This window comes from Triticum urartu, chromosome 3A (genome assembly GCF_056163025.1).
Source record: "Triticum urartu cultivar PI428250 chromosome 3A, HENAU_Tu73, whole genome shotgun sequence".
Lineage (NCBI taxonomy): Eukaryota > Viridiplantae > Streptophyta > Magnoliopsida > Poales > Poaceae > Triticum > Triticum urartu.
The window spans coordinates 591699651-591718595 of NC_141875.1; positions in this window are offsets into that span (position 1 = coordinate 591699651).

Consider the following 18945-nt stretch of genomic DNA (forward strand, 5'->3'; position numbering starts at 1 on the left):
TCCAACATATTGTTCTTGCCAAAGGGTAAAATGTAAAAAGGAAGGGTGAAGATCACCATGACTCTTGCATAAGGTAGAAGATAATGATAACAGATAGGCCCTTCGCAGAGGGAAGCAGAGGTTGTCATGCGCTTTTATGGTTGGAAAGAACGTCACTTTATATTGCCCCTTGTGATATGAACCTTTATTATGCAGTCCATTGCTTTTATTACTTTCACATCACAAGATCGTATAAAGCTTATTTCTCCCACACCAATCAATCATACATATTTAGAGAGCAATTTTTATTGCTTTGCACCGATGACAACTTACTTGAAGGATCTCACTCAATCCATAGGTAGGTATGGTGGACTCTCATGGCAAAACTGGTTTAAGGGTATTTGGAAGCACAAGTAGTATCTCTACTTGGTGCAATGAATTTGGCTAGCATGAGGGGGAAAGGCAAGCTCAATATGTTGGAGGATCCAAGACAATATAATTTATCTCAGATGTAAGAAAACATAACCCATTACATTGTCTTGCTTGTCCAATGTCAACTCTTTAGCATGTCATATTTTAATGAGTGCTCACAATCATAAAAGATGTCCAAGATAGTATATCTATATGTGAAGACCTCTCTTTCTTTATTACTTCCTATTAATTGCAACGATGACCAAACTATGCTCGTCAACTCTCAACAACTTTTATTCATCATACTTTTTCTATGTGAGCTCATTACTCTCCATGAGATCCATATGATCTCTTTGTTTATTTTTATTTCTCTCTTTTCTTTTATTCACTTAGGATCATGGCAAAATAATCAAGCCCTTGACTCAACACTAATCTTTATTATATAGCTCACAGACTCGATTACATAGAAGGATAATAAAGCCAAACTCACAACTAGATCACACTAAGAACTTTTATTCTACTAGATCAAGATACTACTAATAAGATCAAACTAAGGAAAACGGTAAAGATAAAAGTGATGGTGATACGATACCGGGGCACTCCCCCAAGCTTGGCAGTTGCCAAGTGGAGTGCCCATACCCAGATACTCAATTCTTCTTTGTTGGAGGAGACGATGGAGGTGTTGTTGATGATGCGGGCTTGTCATCCATCTTCCAAGGCATAGGTTCACCATCATAGAAAGATGATCGAGTCTCCGGAATCCTCGAATCTGCAGCCAAACTCATTCTTTTGAATCTATATTCATACTCATAGTTTTGGTTTTGCAGGTCATGGATTTGGGCTTGGAGGTGCTCGATCTTCTCATGTAGCTTCAAGATGGCCTCCTCGGTGTTCTTGGCATCCGGCTTGTAGTTGTTAGTGAACTCCGTGAGCATCATGTGGCTAGTGTTGATTACACGCTCCACCATCCCCTGGCAGTTGAAAACTTGTTGCTCCATTGCTTCGAGCCTCGTCTCCACGCTTCCGATTCCCATTGGTCCCTTAGCATCGCGGATGTGCAGCAACCCATCACGCATCTCAATGGTTTGAGGGTGTCACAGCACCTCCGCGAGGTAAGGGTTGATGACCTTCTCGAAGAACTTGTCCTTGGAAGCACTTGGGGACGTCATGATAATCTAGATCTGTCAGAAAAATAGCTTGAAACAAAAATAGGAGATTTTTGCGTGATACGGGAGTCCAAACCCTCGGGAGATTATATAATGAATTTTTACCGACCAAAATACGTATCGTGCAAGAAAACGGAGTCCGGAAGGCACACAAGGAGCTCATGAGGTAGGGGGGCGCGCCTAGGGGGGTAGGGCGTGCCCTCCACCCTCGTGGGGCCCTCGTGTCCTTCCCGGACTACTAAATTTTCTATTTTTCTAAATATTCCAAAACGGAGAAATATTGCCTTAAAAATTGTCTTGGAGTCGGTTTACTTACCGTACCACATACCTATTCCTTTTCGGAGTCTGAAATGTTCTGGAAAGTGTCCCTTATGTATTCCTCCGGGGTTACGGTTTCAATGATATTGGTTTCAACATTTGTGGGATTACCTGAGATATAGTGTTTGATTCTTTGACCGTTTACCACCTCCGGATTTGTGCCTTCGAAGTTGTTGATTTTTATGGCACCAGAACGATAGACCTCTTCGTTAACATAGGGGCCTTCCCATTTAGAGAGAAGTTTTCCTGCAAAAAATCTTAAACGAGAGTTGTATAGCAATACATAATCACCTACATTAAACTCACGCTTTTGTATCCTTTTGTCATGCCATCTTTTAACCTTTTCTTTAAACAACTTGGCATTTTCATAAGCTTGGGTTCTCCATTCATCAAGTGAGCTAATATCAAATAACCTCTTTTCGTCGGCAAGTTTAAAATCATAATTGAGCTCTTTAATAGCCCAATATGCCTTATGTTCTAGTTCGAGAGGTAAGTGACATGCTTTTCCATATACCATTTTATACGGAGACATACCCATAGGGTTTTTATATGCAGTTCTATACGCCCATAATGCATCATCAACTTTCTTGGACCAATTCTTTCTAGACCTATTAACAGTCTTTTGCAAAATTAATTTGAGTTCTCTATTACTCAATTCTACTTGACCACTAGACTGTGGGTGAAACGGAGATGCAATTCTATGATTGACTTCATATTTAGCAAGCATTTTACGGAAAGCACAATGAATAAAATGTGAACCACCATCAGTCATTAAATACCTAGGGACTCCAAACCTCGGTGAGGGAGTCCTGGATTAGGGGGTCTCCGGACAGCCGGATTATATCCTTTGGCTGGACTGTTGGACTATGAAGATACAAGATTGAAGACTTTGTCTCATGTCCGGATGGGACTCTCTTTGGCATGGAAGGCAAGCTAGGCAATACGATATGTATATCTCCTCCTTTGCAACCGACCTTGTGTAACCCTAGCCCCCTTCAGTGTCTATATAAACCGGAGGGTTTTAGTCCGTAGGACAACGTACAATCATACCATAGGCTAGCTTCTAGGGTTTAGTCTCTCCGATCTCGTGGTAGATCAACTCTTGTACTACCCATATTATCAAGAATAATCAAGTAGGACGTAGGGTTTTACCTCCATCAAGAGGGCCCGAACCTGGGTAAAACATCATGTCCCCTGCCTCCTGTTACCATCCGCCTTAGACGCATAGTTCGGGACCCCCTACTCGAGATCCGCCGGTTTTGACACCGACATTGGTGCTTTCATTGAGAGTTCCTCTGTGTCGTCGCCGTTAGGCTTGATGGCTCCTTTGATCATCGATAGCGATGCAGTCCAGGGTGAGACTTTTCTTCCCGGTCAGATCTTCATATTTGGCGGCTTCGCACTGCGGGCCAACTCGCTTGGCCATCTGGAGCAGATCGAGAGTTACGCCCCTAGCCATCGGGTCAGGTTTGGAAGCTTAAACTACATGGCCGATATCCACGGAGACTTGATCTTTGGCGGATTCGAGCCCCCGCTTAGTGCGCCACATGGTCACGATGAGTATGATTTAGCTCTGCTATCGGATAGTGTCCAGGAGATCGCGCCGGCAACCGCTCCGACCCTCAATTCGGAGCCAGATGCAACATCCATGGGCGGGTGGATAGACCCCGCCACGGAGGCCGCGCTCTCATCGGCGATCGAGCCGAGTATCGACCTTACTCTTCACGAGAGACGTGATGCCGAACTACTGGATTCCTCCTCGCCACAGACTCCGAACCGCCTGCACCCGTGCCTATCGAATCCGATTGGGCGCCGATCATGGAGTTTACCTCCGCGGATATTTTTCAGCACTCGCCCTTCGGCGATATACTAAACTCATTAAGGTCTCTCTCCCTGTCAGGAGAGTCCTGGCGGAACTATGTCCGGCAGGATTGGGATGCGGATGATGAAGAAATTCGCCGCCCACCCACCACCCACTTAGTAGCCACTATCGACAATTTAACCGACATGCTCGACTTCGACTACGAAGATATCGACGGTATGGACGACGATGCGGGAGGCGAAGAAGAACCACTGCCCACAGGGCACTGGATAGCCACCTCATCATATGATATATACATGGTGGACACGCCCAAAGAAGGCAATGGCGATGAGACAACAGAGGATGACCCCTCCAAGAAGCAACCCAAGCGCCGACGTCAGCGGCGCCGCTCTAAGCCCCGCCGAGGCAAAAGTGGTGATACCGGCACAGGAGATAATAGCACTCTGGACAGTGCCGAAGATAACAACAATCCCCTCCAACAAGATTTAGAGCAGGAGGATGGAGAAACCAGCCCTCCCGAGAGAGCCGCAGATGGAGAGGCGGAGGATGATAATTACATGCCTCCCTCCGAAGACGAGGCAAGCCTCGATGATGATGAATTCGTCGTGCCTGAGGATCCCGTCGAACAAGAGCGCTTCAAGCGCCGGCTTATAGCCACGACAAATAGCTCTAACAAAAGCAACAGCAGCTTCAAGCTGATCAAGATTTGCTAGCCGACAGATGGACTGAAATCCTTGCGGCCAAGGAATATAAACTCGAACGCCCCTCCAAGAGTTACCCAAAGCGTAAGTTGCTACCCCGACTGGAGGAGGAAGCATATGATGCAGCTGACCGGCAACCTCGTGGCCGCGCAGAGAGGCATTTCAGCCAAAAGCTCAGCCCGCACTTCGACGCCACTCAAATAAAAATGTCAAGGCATGGGGAAATACGCCAGACCTACGAGATGTATTGGAGGACAATGCAAAACATGCAAGATCGATCTACGGATCATGAGGGCACGCCACTATGCGAGACGATAATCGTCACGCCAGATACAATAAAAGTAAGTCCGGCCGGGCCGAACACAGTGGGCAAGACTCATTTGAGCTGTGCCGCGATATAGTCCAGTACAGAGGTGCCGCACACCCCCTATGCTTCACAGACGAAGTAATGGATCATCAAATCCCAGAGGGTTTCAAACCCGTAAATATAGAATCATACGACGACACAACAGATCCTGCGGTATGGATCGAGGATTTCCTCCTGCATATCCACATGGCCTGTGGTGATGATCCACATGCCATCAAATACCTCCCACTCAAACTCAAAGGACCAGCTCGACATTGGCTCAATAGCTTGCCAGCAGAGTCCATTGGCTGTTGGGAGGATCTGGAAGCCGCATTCCGCGACAACTTCTAGGGCACTTATGTGCGACCACCAGATGCCGATGACTTGAGCCACATAATTCAGCAGCCAGAGGAATCGGCCAGGCAATTCTGGAAACGGTTCCTAACAAAGAAAAATCGCCCACATAATCGTCGACTGTCCGGATGCAGAGGCCCTAGCAGCTTTTAAGCACAACATCCGCGACGAATGGCTCACCCGGCACCTTGGCCAGGAAAAGCCAAAATCTATGGCAGCCCTCACGACATTCATGACCCGCTTTTGTGCGGGAGAAGACAGCTGGCTGGCTTGCAGCAATAACATATCAAAGAACCATGGTACTTCGGATACCAAGGATGGCAATGGCAGGTCACGTCGCAACAAACATAAGTGCCGCATTAACGGTGACAATACCGAGGATACGGCAGTCAATGCCGGATTCAAAGGCTCTAAACCCGGTCAACGGAAAAAGCCATTCAAAAGAAGCACTCCTGGCCCGTCCAGTTTGGACCGTATACTCGACCGCTCGTGTCAAATACATGGCACCCCCGACAAGCCAGCCAACCACACCAACAGGGATTGTTGGGTGTTCAAGCAGGCCGGCAAGTTAAATGCCGAAAACAAAGATAAGGGGTCACATAGCGATGACGAGGAGGAGCCCCGGCAGCCGAACACTGGAGGAAGAAGAGGTTCCCCCCACAAGTGCGGACGGTGAACATGATATACGCAATCCACATCTCCAAGAGGGAGCGGAAGCGTGCGCTAAGGGACATATATGCGTTGGAGCCAGTCGCCCCAAAGTTCAACCCATGGTCCTCCTGTCCGATCACCTTCGATCGCAGGGACCACCCCACTAGTATCCGTCATGGAGGATTCGCCGCACTGGTCCTAGACCCAATCATTAATGGATTTCACCTCACTCGAGTCCTTATGGATGGCGGCAGCAGCCTGAACCTGCTTTATTAGGACACAGTGCACAAAATGGGCATAGACCCCTCAAGGATCAAACCCACAAAAACGACCTTCAATGGCGTCATACCAGGTGTAGAGGCCCATTGCACAGGCTCAGTCGCACTGGAAGTGGTCTTCGGATCCCCGGATAACTTCCGAAGCGAAGAGTTAATCTTCGATATAGTCCCGTTCCGCAGTGGCTATCATGCACTGCTCGGGCGAACCGCATTTGCGAGATTCAATGCGGTACCGCATTATGCATACCTCAAGCTCAAGATGCCAGGACCCCGGGGGGTCATCACAGTTAATGGAAACATAGAGCGCTCTCTCCGCACGGAGGAGCACACTGCGGTCCTCGCAGCAGAAGCGCAAAGCAGCCTCTTAAGGCAATCCACTAGTTCGGCGATTCAAGACCCGGACACCTTCAAGCGCGCCCAGAGTAATCGGCAACATGACCGCCTGGCACGTTCCGAACTCGCATAGCAATGCGGCCCTCACCCCAGTACCAGCCAAACGGCTAACTCCGTGCCCCGCATACATAATTACGCATTAAAAATACCATGGGCACAGGTGGGGAGGGGGGCACAACTACGGCACGCCCCAAGATGCGACTCAACCGCACTAGGGGCTTCCCGCTTTGTTATTTTTCTCTTTCAGGACTTTAATCTCTGCAAACCCCGTCCGGCAGCATGATTGCCGGACACATGATGCAGCAACCAAGGAGGCAGAAAGCTATGTCGCACCACGGAACTCCCAGGTGGATTACGATAACGAGTGAAATTCTTGCTTTAATACCATTCCTCAGCTTGCCCTTGGAGGGGACATGTCAAATAGTCCTATTTTTTGCTTATCGCACTACTTGTATCATTCTGCTTTAACGCACCTTTTTGAATAAACAATGCATAGCACTAAGGCTATTATTGCATTCTTCCTTTATATATATATATATGTTCATTCATGACATCCGGCACCCGTACACTCTGGTACGGCCAATACGCTAGGGGATTAAGCATACTCCATAATACAGCGTGAGAAGTCCGAACACTTTCGGCAGTGAAGCACCCCTAACTTATAGCATTATATGCATCAGCTCCGAATCATGTCTTGGGTCAATAGTTGGGTTTGCCCGGCTCCCATGTTTTGGTACCTTACGTTCCGCTATATCGGCTAAGGTAGCACTGGGAGAACTACTGCGATTGTGCCCCGGTTTAGCTGGGCTAAGCACCTCAGTAGAGAAAGCTAAAACTGACTGTCATGATAAGGCGAGAGACTGGTCGCTGTTCGAGAGGTTTCGAGTCCCTAAAGACTATGCGGCTTAGAGCGAGGAGTCGGCTCTGTCCGGCTTAAGGCGTGTATAGCGCCTCGAATTCGGCCTTCCGAATACCAGGGGCTTCATCGAAATTTAAAATTATAGAATTCTATGGCTAAGTGAGAGTGATAAAGCATTATAGTCCGATTGCCTTGTTCGTTGTGCTGAGCACCTCCCTCGAAGGACCCAAAAATGGGAAGAGTGCTCAGGTTTATCCCGAACACCCCAGCACTCATGGCATGGGGGCAGAAGCCGACGACTAGCCATCTCTCAGATTTGATAAACAGCCGAACAGAAGGTAATACTTTAAATTCAAACAAGCGTTGCATAGCGCATATGAACAAGTTTTCATCACACATGATCACACGAGCAAATTCATTAAAATATTACATCTTTCGTACACTCGTCCGCTACAAGACGGGCACCCTTCAGGACACCCTCATAGTACATCTCGGGGTGGCGATGCTCCTTGCCCGGCGGCGGCCCCTCCTTCACCAGCTTCACGGCGTCCATCTTGGCCCATTGCACCTTCGCACGGGCGAAAGCCCGGCATGCACCTTCGATGTAGACGGACCGCTTGATGACTTCCAGCCATGGGCAGGCATCCACAAGCCGCCTCACCAGGCCAAAGTAGCTGTTGGGAAGGGCGTCGCCAGGCCACATCCGGACTATAAAGCCCTTCATGGCCTGTTCGGCCGCCTTGTGCAACTCGACCAGTTGCTTCAGCTGGTCGCTCATAGGCATTGGGTGTTCGGTCCCAGTATACTGAGACCAGAACAGCTTCTCCGTCGAGCTTCCCTCGTCGGCCTGGTAAAACTTGTCGGCATCCGACACACTGCGGGGCAAATCTGCGAATGCTCCTGGAGAGCTCCGGACTTGGGTAAGTAACTAGTAATTTACTTTCACATGCTTGCTTTGCATATTGAATGCCTTACCCGCCGCTATCTTCCTCATCATCTCAATCTCCTGGAGGGCCTTTTGGGCTTCAGCCTTGGCATTCTTTGCGCCCTCGAGGGCCGCGGCAAGCTCAGACTCTCGCGTCTTCGAGTCAAGCTCCAAAGCCTCGTGCTTCGTCACGAGAGCCTGGAGCTCTTGCTGCACCTCGCCCACCCGGGCCTCTTGCTTCTCCCGCTCGGTGCGCTCCTTGGCCGCTTTGTTTTCGGCCTCGGACAGTGCTTGCTTCAGGGTCGCCAACTCGGTAATGGCCCCTGGCAAATTCATGATTATCTTGTCATTTTGCAATCGCATCTTTTTGTATATATATATATATATATCTATAGACAAGGTATTACTTACCTGTGTTCTCCTCGAGCTGCCTCTTGGCAAGGCCGAGCTCCTTCTCGGACCCTTCGAGGTCCTGCTTCAGTGCGGCAACCTCCGCAGTTAGTGCGGAAGAGGCCAGCAACGAAGCCTACATACGCATATAGACATACTTATATTAGACTCCTTCGATATTATTTGATCCTCTATTCGGCTTTTCTTTGTGAACACCGAACAGAGCATCAGGGGCTACTGTCTATGCGGTAATATTTTTCTTATATTTTAAATACTTACCTCAAAGTCTGTTAGAAGGCTAGCACAGGCTTCAGTCAGTCCGCTCTTGGTGTACTAAACCTTCTTGATCACCGCACTCATAATAGTGAGGTGCTCTTCGTTGATGGAAGCGCCGCGAAGCACTCCCAGCAGGTTGTCCGGTGCCTCTGGATGGACAGAGGTCACTGGCACGGGCGTCTTACCCCTTTTGGAAGGGGGCTGCCTGCCCGAGTCCGGAACCACTGGAGGTTCCGGCACGGGGTCCGGCTGAGTGCCAGACTTGGAGCCCCCGGGAGCCTTGCTCCCTTTGCTCCTAGAGTCCCGAATGTCGCTATCGGTGTCAAAACCGGCGGATCTCGGGTAGGGGGTCCCGAACTGTGCGTCTAGGCCGGATGGTAACAGGAGAAAAGGGACACGAAGTTTTACCCAGGTTCGGGCCCTCTCGATGGAGGTAAAACCCTACGTCCTGCTTGATTAATATTGATGATATGGGTAGTACAAGAGTAGATCTACCACGAGATCGAGGAGGCTAAACCCTAGAAGCTAGTCTATGGTATGATTGTTGATGTGTATGTTGTCCTACGGACTAAAACCCTCCGGTTTATATAGACACCGGAGAGGGTTAGGGTTACACAAAGTCGGTTACAATGGTAGGAGATCTTCATATCCTTATCGCCAAGCTTGCCTTCCACGCCAAGGAAAGTCCCTTCCGGACACGGGACGGAGTCTTCAATCTTGTATCTTCATAGTCCAGGAGTCCGGCTGAAGGTATAGTCCGGCTATCCGAACACCCCCTAATCCAGGACTCCCTCAGTAGCCCCTAAACCAGGCTTCAATGACAACGAGTCCGGCATGCAGATTGTCTTCGGCATTGCAAGGCGGGTTCCTCCTCCAAATACTTCATAGAAGATTTCGAACACGAAGATAGTGTCCGGCTCTGCAAAATAAGTTTCCACATATTGCCATGGAGAGAATAATATTTACACCAATCTAATCTGCTGACATATTCCGTAGCGTGTCACACCACGGCCAAGCCTTTATCCGAGTCGTTTCATTATCCCTCCTCAGTGCGTCATGCGAGGCGGTTTCCTTGGCACGTCTTGTTAAAGCAGAGATCGTGTCCCCTTATCCCGGGATTCTCATCAATACGGGCGTGGGTAACCCAACCACTTCCAGGACTCCTAGATTATAGGCAAGTCCAAACGGACACGGAGAGGACGCTTGATATTCACCCTCTTTATAAAGGGGACAAGGCTTTTATTTTTCCCTCCCGTGCTTAATCGAATCCTTCCCCCACCTCAAGCTCAAACGCCCGAAGTTCAAGTCAGGCGCCCCGAACCTTCAATCATGTCCGGATCTAGCCTTCAAGGCCAATGGATTCCTTCCTCCATCACGGAAGAAGACATCAAGAAGTTGAGGGAGGCCAGATATCCGACCGCCGAGATTTTGCATCGGCTGCCTCCCCGAGGGCAGGCTGTCCCCACCCCCGAACCCAACGAGAACGTCATGTTTGTTTCCCACTTCCTCCGAGGTCTAGGCCTTGCCCTGGATCCTTTCGTCAGGGGTCTGATGTTTTACTACGGTCTAGATTTTCATGATCTAGCTCCGGACTCCTTCCTTCATATCACGACATTTATTGTCGTGTGCGAGGCCTTCCTCTGGGTTACCCCCCACTTTGGCCTATGGCTCAAGACCTTTGAAGTGAAGCCGAAGCTGGTCGAGGGGCAATATGCAGCATGTGGAGGTGCCTCAATACGCAAGATGACGGGAGCTCCGTGGCCCAAAGGTTCCATCCCAGAGGTGTCTGAATTGTGGCAACGGGAGTGGTTCTACATCACGGCTCCTAGAAGTGCCAAGTGGGCGGCCCCCCCTGTGTTCCGCTCGGCCCCCCCACCACAACTGATGTCGTGGATCAGCAGAGGTCTGAGTTGGGGTCCAGTCAAGGACGTGCCTATACTGCAAGGCCGCATTCAAGATCTCTTCAATGGAGATTTCGGTTTGGTCGCGGTGATACAGGTTATGCTGGTTCATCAAGTCCAGCCTTGCAAACGCCGGCCTCTTTGCCTGTGGGAGTTTAATCCTGAGGGACCGCGTGCTATTCAAAATTTTCTCAGCCTGACGCACGAGGAGATGTACAAGTCGTTCATCGGACCTCAGACGGAGTGTTCGGAAATCACCGAGGACATGGGCCTGAGTAGTAACCGCACCGCCGAACAGGTAAGGCATCTTCCGGCCGAACATACTTTCTCTACTTTGTTATGAAGTTATTTCTGAGAGTTCGCTTTTTGACCAGGACTGGCTAACAAAGGCGAAGTTGATTCGGTGTTCGGTCCCCCTCCCTGAGGGTTTGGAAAATCCGGTATTGGAAAAGATGCTCCAGACCGCACCTTGCCCGGAGCCCTTGAAGGAAGATACCGTGGAGGATAATGCGGGCGGACGCGGGCCCCCAACGCTGCCCACTCTAACTGAAGGAGCGAGCATCTCTATGAAGGAAGACGACCAGAAGAGGAAAAGGACTGCACCCGGGGATTCGGAAGCCGAAGCTTCCAAACGGGAGAAGAAGTCTCCCACAGAGGGTCCTACCTTGGGGGCGCCGTTGCCGCACAAAGTCCGCGGGGGGATCAATTCTCCCGTGAGTCGTAAGTGACCCGAAATACTTTAACAGTACAAATATGCCATCTTTTTCCTCTGAGAAGATAACCACCGCATATATTTTTGTAGTTCGGGCCTTAGCCCCTCTCAAATGAGCTCGTCTTCGGGGGAGCTTCTTCTAGAGATGATGGAGAGCGAAACGCCTCCTCCGGACTCCTCCACTCCGGAAGTGGGCGACCCTGAAGTGTCGTCGCGGAGGGCCTCTCCGATTCCGGTGAGGCCAGAAGATAATCCCATTGACCCCCGAAGCTCCAAGTGTCTGGCTCCCGAAGAGAGCAGACAAAAGAGTCCGGCACCGTCTAGTGTGCGACCGGATGTTCTGAGGGAGTTGGTGGGGCGAGCGGCCATCTCAGATGAACACTGTGTGCTGATGAATACGGTGATGGAGAGAATATCGTCCGCCGAAAGAGGATTGCATGAAGCTTTTATGAGTCTACTGACAGGCTTTGAGGTATGTAAAAGAATGTATGGTAGTCCTGCACATGCTAGGTGTGCCCTATGTAGATAGTAGCCCCTGAGACTCTGGTTGTCGTCGGAAACGACGACGAACAGAGGATCATATTCCCAGGCAATAACCATACTGCCTCTATGTGCAGGTGATGGAAGCTCCGGTGGCTAGCCGGACTAGCGAGTTTGCCCATTTAGAATGGCAGTTGGATGCGGCAGACGCCGACATCGAGCTTGTTAACAAAAGGCTTGACGAGGCACAGGGTAAGTGTCATTATCTGGTAAACGCCACAATAGGAAGAGCAGTATGATGCCAGCATCTTTAATATGTTGTGACTGCAGATGGAGCTGCCACTGTTGAAGCCTTGCAGGCAGAACTTGCCTGAGCCAAGGAACAAGCGAGGTTGGGTAATGCGGTTGCCTTGAAGGCGTCCGAAGAGTTCAAGCCGAGAAGGCCGCGCATGGCGAGAGCCGAGACAAGATGGCCAAGATGGCTATAGAATTAAAAGCCGCCGCCGACCGTTGCCTGGTTCTTGAAAAAGAAAACCAGGCGAAGGCATCGGACCTTGAAAAGGCTGCTGCGACGAAAAAGGATCTCCGCTCTGCTATGAGGGCAAAGAAGGAGGAGCTGCGGGAAGCCGGGGATATTGTAGCTGGGAAATCCTTTATGTTGAGGAGGAAATTAGGAGATCCACGGTATGCCCCTCTGGATCGGCTTTGGAGTTCGGAGGATGTGTATATGGATTTGGCGGCGAGCGCTGCCGATGCGGCCAAGTACTTCCAGGGTCAGACGGACCGTGGAGTAGACCAGCTGTTTTGGAGACAATTCCATTCTCCCGAGCGTCCACTTTCATTGACTGACCAATTAGCCAAATGGGCCGAACTAAATAGGTTGTCCGGACTCTCCATGAGGTCTGTTGTGGATCAGTTATGGCCGGAAAGGTCAAAACCGAACAGCTATTTCAGCTTGGTGCAGCAGTTCCTTGACGTGGTGCCGCGCATTGGTGATATGAAGAGGTCGGCGTGCATAGAGGGCGCACGGATGGCCTTTGCCCGTGTTAAGGCATACTGGGCAGAGATGGATGCTACCAATGTTGCAGCACGGGATTCGGCTATAGGTCGAAAGGCTGCTGAGCACTATTTTGAAGAAGTTCTTGAGGGTGCCCGTTTGATAGAGACCCAGTGCTCAAAAAATATTATGTTTGAGTGATATGTAATCTCATTGTAAGCGAAATGCTTTTATAAATTTTTATAAGGCTATTTTTATACTTTTTCCTGAAAGTAATATGATGCCTCCTAGGCGGCCGTTTATGTATACATGTGTATAACCTGAAAGATTGCAGTCGTTGGCTTCAGCCCCCACGCATATAATGTGGAGGTGCTCACAAAAACACGCGTTCACACTTAACCCAATGTCTTGGTCCTATTAAGGAGGTGATAGCGGAGCGAGCGAGGCAACCGGACTATAATGCTTTAGCACTTTCACTTAGCCATAGGAGTTTGACAGTGGGGCTACTAGATAGCCCCTGGTGGCTCTGCACTCTCCCGGTTCCGGGGTGCGTACATGCCTGGCCGGAAAACGGCCCTTCGTTAAGGCGGAGGAATTCTAACATTCCCACAGGTCATTGAGTGGTTGACCAGTCTCACGCTATATCATGACAGTCAGTTTTCGGCTTTCTCTACTGAGGTGCTCGTCCGGATGAACCAGGGCACAATCGCAGTAGTTCTCCTAGTGCTACCTTAGTCGGTAAAGCGGAACGTAAGGCACCAAAACACAAGAGCCGGGCAAACCCAACATTTGACCAAAGACAATGATTCGGAGCTGATGCATATAGGGACAAACTCGCGACGCCGAACACTCCCTAAGGTATTCGGTCTTTGTGGTATAAATCGGGCCTAAATAATGGCCTTTGTAAGAAGCCCCTTGTGTCCAGGTACGTGCATTGTTCTGGCGTGGCCACATGCCAAGACGTCAGCATCCTTCTCAACAGTGGATATGTATCAACAAGAGACAGTAAAAAAGGTTTACGCAGGGTGTTAATCTAAAAAGAATCCTTGGAGCGGGTCCCTGCTGCACGTGTGCGCCTATGTCTACGTTGTGCCGTATCCTGGACGGGTGTAACACGATGATTGTCTGTAAAAGAGAGGAAGTTAAGTGAAAAAGTTGTCGTGCAAAAAGATAGTTTTTAAAGAAACCATGTGTAATTCAAGATGATAAGAAATTGCCAGTTGTCTGCGCGCGTTGAGCCCCTTGTATTGACAAATAGGGGTGTGGCCACTTATTTCCGTATAAATAGCGGCACCGGACTTGATTAGTTGTATCTGAGGTCTTGACGACCTATTGGATGCTTTCGTTTGTCCGGGCACCTTTAGTGTGCGGCGGCCAAGGCAGCCTCACTCTCTTCGGCGCGCAGAGATCGCTTGATATTTCCGTGCACTGTAATGATGCCACGTGGACCGGGCATCTTGAGTGTGAGGGAGGCGTAGTGCGGTATTGCATTAAAGCGAGCGAAAGCTTAGCGTTCGAGCAGTGCTTGATAGCCACTTTGAAACGAAGCGATGTGGAAAGTTAAATGCTCGCGACGGAAGTTATCGAGGGAGCCGAATATAACTTGTAGTAAGAGGGAGCCCGTACAACGAGTCCCTGGGCCTGGCGTTACTCCTTTAAAGGTAGTATTGCTATGGCGAATTTGTGTTGGGTCTAACCCCATCCTGCGGATTGTATCCTGATATATTAGGTTTAGGCTACTGCCGCCGTCCATCAAGACCCTTGTGAAGTGATATCCGCCGATTACTGGGTCTAATACCAGGGCAGCCCATCCCGCGTGTCGGATACTTGCTGAGTAATCGCGATGGTCGAAAGTGATCGGTTGAGATGACCAGTGGCAGGACTTCGTAGTGATAGGCACTTGGGTATACTTTCCTGGGAGTGTCGTACTGTTTTTTCCTTGATTATGTGTAACACGTTTACTGTTTTGACTTCTGGTGGAAATTTCTTTTGTTCCGCCGTGTCTTGCTTGGGAGGCTCGTCCTCGTCTTCACTTGGTGTATCCTCCCCCTTATGTACGGCATTGAGCTTGCCAGACTGCTTGAAGACCCAACATTCTCTGTGGGTATGATTAGCAGGTTTACCAGGGGTACTATGGATCTGACATACTTGGTCCAGAATTTTGTTGAGGCTGGACAGTTCATCCCTGGTGCCTTTAGGTGGCTTTTGACCTGGCTGAGAGCTTTTGAATCCGGCATTTACTGCCGTGCCCTTCGTGCTGTCTTCTTTATTCCGGCGTTTGTTATTGTTGTTGCGCCGTGATTTCCCGTTTCCATCTCTAACTTCAGATGTACTGGGGTCGCTGGTGCTGCATCTCGCTAGCCAGCTGTCCTCCCCCGCGCAAAAGCGGGTCATGAGGTTTGTTAATGCGGCCATCATTCTCGGCTTATTTTGGCCGAGGTGTCTGGCGAGCCATTCATCACGGACGCTATGCTTGAAAGCTGCTAAGGCTTCGGCGTCCGGACAGTCGACAATCTGGTTCTTTTTAGTAAGAAACCTGTTCCAAAGCTTTCGGGCTGACTCTCTGGGCTGTTGAGTTATATGACTCAAATCGTCCGCATCCGGAGGTCGGACATAAGTCCCTTGAAAATTTGCTCGAAAGGCGTCTTCGAGCTCTTCCCAACTTCCGATGGAGCTTTCGGGGAGGCCTTTGAGCCAGTGACGAGCTGGCCCTTTGAGCTTGAGGGGTAGGTACTTGATGGCGTGGAGATCATGTCCTCGAGCCATATGGATATGAAGGATGTAGTCCTCAATCCAGACCCCAGGGTCTGTTGTTTCGTCGTATGCCTCTATGTTTATGGGCTTGAATCCTTCTGGAAATTCGTGGTCCAGCACCTCATCGGTGAAACATAGGGGTGTGCGGCAGCCCTGTAGCTGGGTGTACTGCGTTGTTCGGATGTTTGTTGTATTGCATTGTATGCTGGGGCGCGCTTGCGTGGTCTGTAGATGGATCTTGTTACACCGTCCTTTGGGTGCGATCCCTCGCATTGGTTGTGTGTTGTATGGTGAGCAGCGTTGTATGCCGCTCTGTATTGGTAGAGGGGTCGTCTATCCGACCAGGTGGCTGCTTCGATATTTGGTTGTGGGGGTTCTGAGGCCTCCTCATCGAATTCGGGTAGCAGCTTCTGCTTTGGGTAGCTCTTGGAGGGGCGATTGTCGCCGTACCTTGCTGCAGTGCTGAGTATTTTACTCCATCTGAATTGGAGTGTGTCTTGCGCGGCCTTGAGCCTTTGCTTCTGCTTTTTCAGGCTCCTCGCGGTGCCAACAAGCCTTTTACGGGCAGTCTGTTGCTCCGGGTGTCTATCCGGTGTTACATCGTCTGGACCATTATCCTTGATAGGATTTGTTTGTTCGGTTTGATTATCCGGATTGCCATTGTCCGGCAGCGGTTCGCCCTGCTCCAGCGTGGGTCTGTGTGATCGCTATTTCTGTCCAGGCGGGATTTGGGGCGGCGCTTGCGTCGCCGCTTTGACTGCTTTTTGAGGGAACAAGCCTTCGGTGCGTCCTTCCGCTCCTTGTCGTCATCTTTTGGTGCGTCCACCATGTATATGTCATATGACGAGGTGGCGTTCCAGGGCCCAATAGGCGCTGGTTCTTCATTGTCTCCTTCATCGGCGTCCATACCGTCGATGTCTCCGGAGTTGAAGTCGAGCATGTCGGTTAAATCGTCGACAGTGGCTACAAAGTGGGTGGTGGGTGGGCTTTGAATTTCTTCATCGTCCACATCCCAATCTCGCTAACCATAGTCCGGCCAGGGCTCTCCTGATAAAGAGAGCGACTTCGGTGACTTCAGGATATCACCGAAAGGCGAGTGCTGAAAGATGTCTGCGGCAGTGAACTCCATAATCGGCGCCCAATCGGATTCGATTGGCAGGGGCGTGGAGGGTTCGGAGTCCGGAGAGGAGTCCGGCTCCTTGGAGTCACAAGTCTCGCAAAGTACGGGGCTGGTGTTCAGCTCAATCGCCGTTGGGGTCGCAGCCCCCGGGGTGGCGTCCAGCCGCCCATCCTCGATCTGCGCAGTTGGCTCCGATTTAAGGGTCGGAACCGATGCGGGTGCGGCCTCCAGGGCACTATTTGGCGGCAGAGCTAGATCATGCTTGTCGTGACAGTGTGGCGCGCTCGGCAGTGTCTCGAATCCGTCGAAGATCAAGTCCCCGCGGATGTCAGCCATGTAGTTTAAACTTCCAAATCTGACCTGACGGCCAGGGGCGTAGCTTTTGATCTGCTCCAGATGGCCAAGCGAATTGGCCCGCAGTGCAAAGCCGCCGAAGACGAAGATCTGTCCGGGGAGGAAGGTCTCACCCTGGACTGCATCGCTATTGATGATCGTAGGAGCCATCGAGCCTGACGACGACGACATAGAGGAACTCTCAATGAAAGCACCAATGTCGGTGTCAAAACCGGCGGATCTCGGGTAGGGGGTCCCGAACTGTGCGTCTAGGCCGGATGGTAACATGAGACAAGGGACACGAAGTTTTACCCAGGTTCGGGCCCTCTCGATGGAGGTAAAACCCTACGTCCTGCTTGATTAATATTGATGATATGGGTAGTATAAGAGTAGATCTACCACGAGATCGAGGAGGCTAAACCCTAGAAGCTAGCCTATGGTATGATTGTTGATGTGTATGTTGTCCTACGGACTAAAACCCTCCGGTTTATATAGACACCGGAGAGGGTTAGGGTTACACAAAGTCGGTTACAATGGTAGGAGATCTTCATATCCGTATCGCCAAGCTTTCCTTCCACGCCAAGGAAAGTCCCTTCCGGACACGGGACAGAGTCTTCAATCTTGTATCTTCATAGTCCAGGAGTCCGACTGAAGGTATAGTCCGGCTATCCGAATACCCCCTAATCCAGGACTCCCTCAGTCGCCTTGAGGCGCCTCCGGGACTGTCTCTCCCCGGCTCGGTGCCCCTTGAGACAATACCTCAGCATTGTCCGTAGGGCAAGGGGAGGAGGCGGTCGGAAGTGGATCGCTATCCATATCCGACGAATCAAAGGAGCCGTCCGACGAGGATACGTCGATACGGGCTTGGGGCGGTCTACATAATCATGTTCGGCGCTAGGAGAAGCAGCGCTACAACGGTATGCTATGAGTTACTCTAGTATCCGAATACTTACGACTTCGCCAGGGGCTTGGCCCTGAGCAGCCACTCGTCTTCGCCTTCAGTGGCGGTGGTGGAGCAGTCCGGAAGGAGAGTCCTTCCTATCTTGGACCCTTCAGCCTCCCCGGTTGGGGCGGCCTTCCTTTTCTTGTCTCCCTCGGCTGGAGGGGGAGCATCTTCATCTTCCTCCTCGTCCTCATGGGAGGAGTGCGTCTCGGAGTTATCGGACGATGAGTCCGATAACACCTGGCGTCGGGAACTCTTTTGGGTTCCCTTGGCCTTCTTCTTCGTCTTCTCCGGCACCTTATAAGGAGTCGGAGTCAGCATCTCCGTCAGGAGAGCGTCCGCAGTGTCTTCGGGCAGAGGGGACGGACAGTCGATCTATTCTGATGTCTCCACCTAGTCCTGTCAAAGGCATGGGAGCTCAGACCTCGCACGTGGTTAAGCTATGGGAAGTAAATATCCTACCAGATGTACATGACTTATCGGATTCGCAGGGTGCTTTGCGCTTAGCCCGCGGTCCTCGGTGAGAGAGGGAGGGACCTCGGCGCCCTTGAACAACACCCTCCAGACGTCTTTGTGCGTCGTGTCGTAGAGCTCGCTTAGAGTCTGGTGCCGGGCCGGGTCAAACTCCCATAAGTTGAAATCCCGTTGTTGACATGGGAGGATCCGGCGGAAGAGCATGACCTGGACTATGTTGACAAGCTTGAGCTTCTTGCTTGTCATATTCCGGATACACTTCTGGAGTCTGTCCAGCTCCACCGATGAACCCTAGGACAGGCCCTTCTCCTTCCAGGAAGTGAGCCGCGTGGGGATTCCGGATCGAAACTCGGGGGCCACCA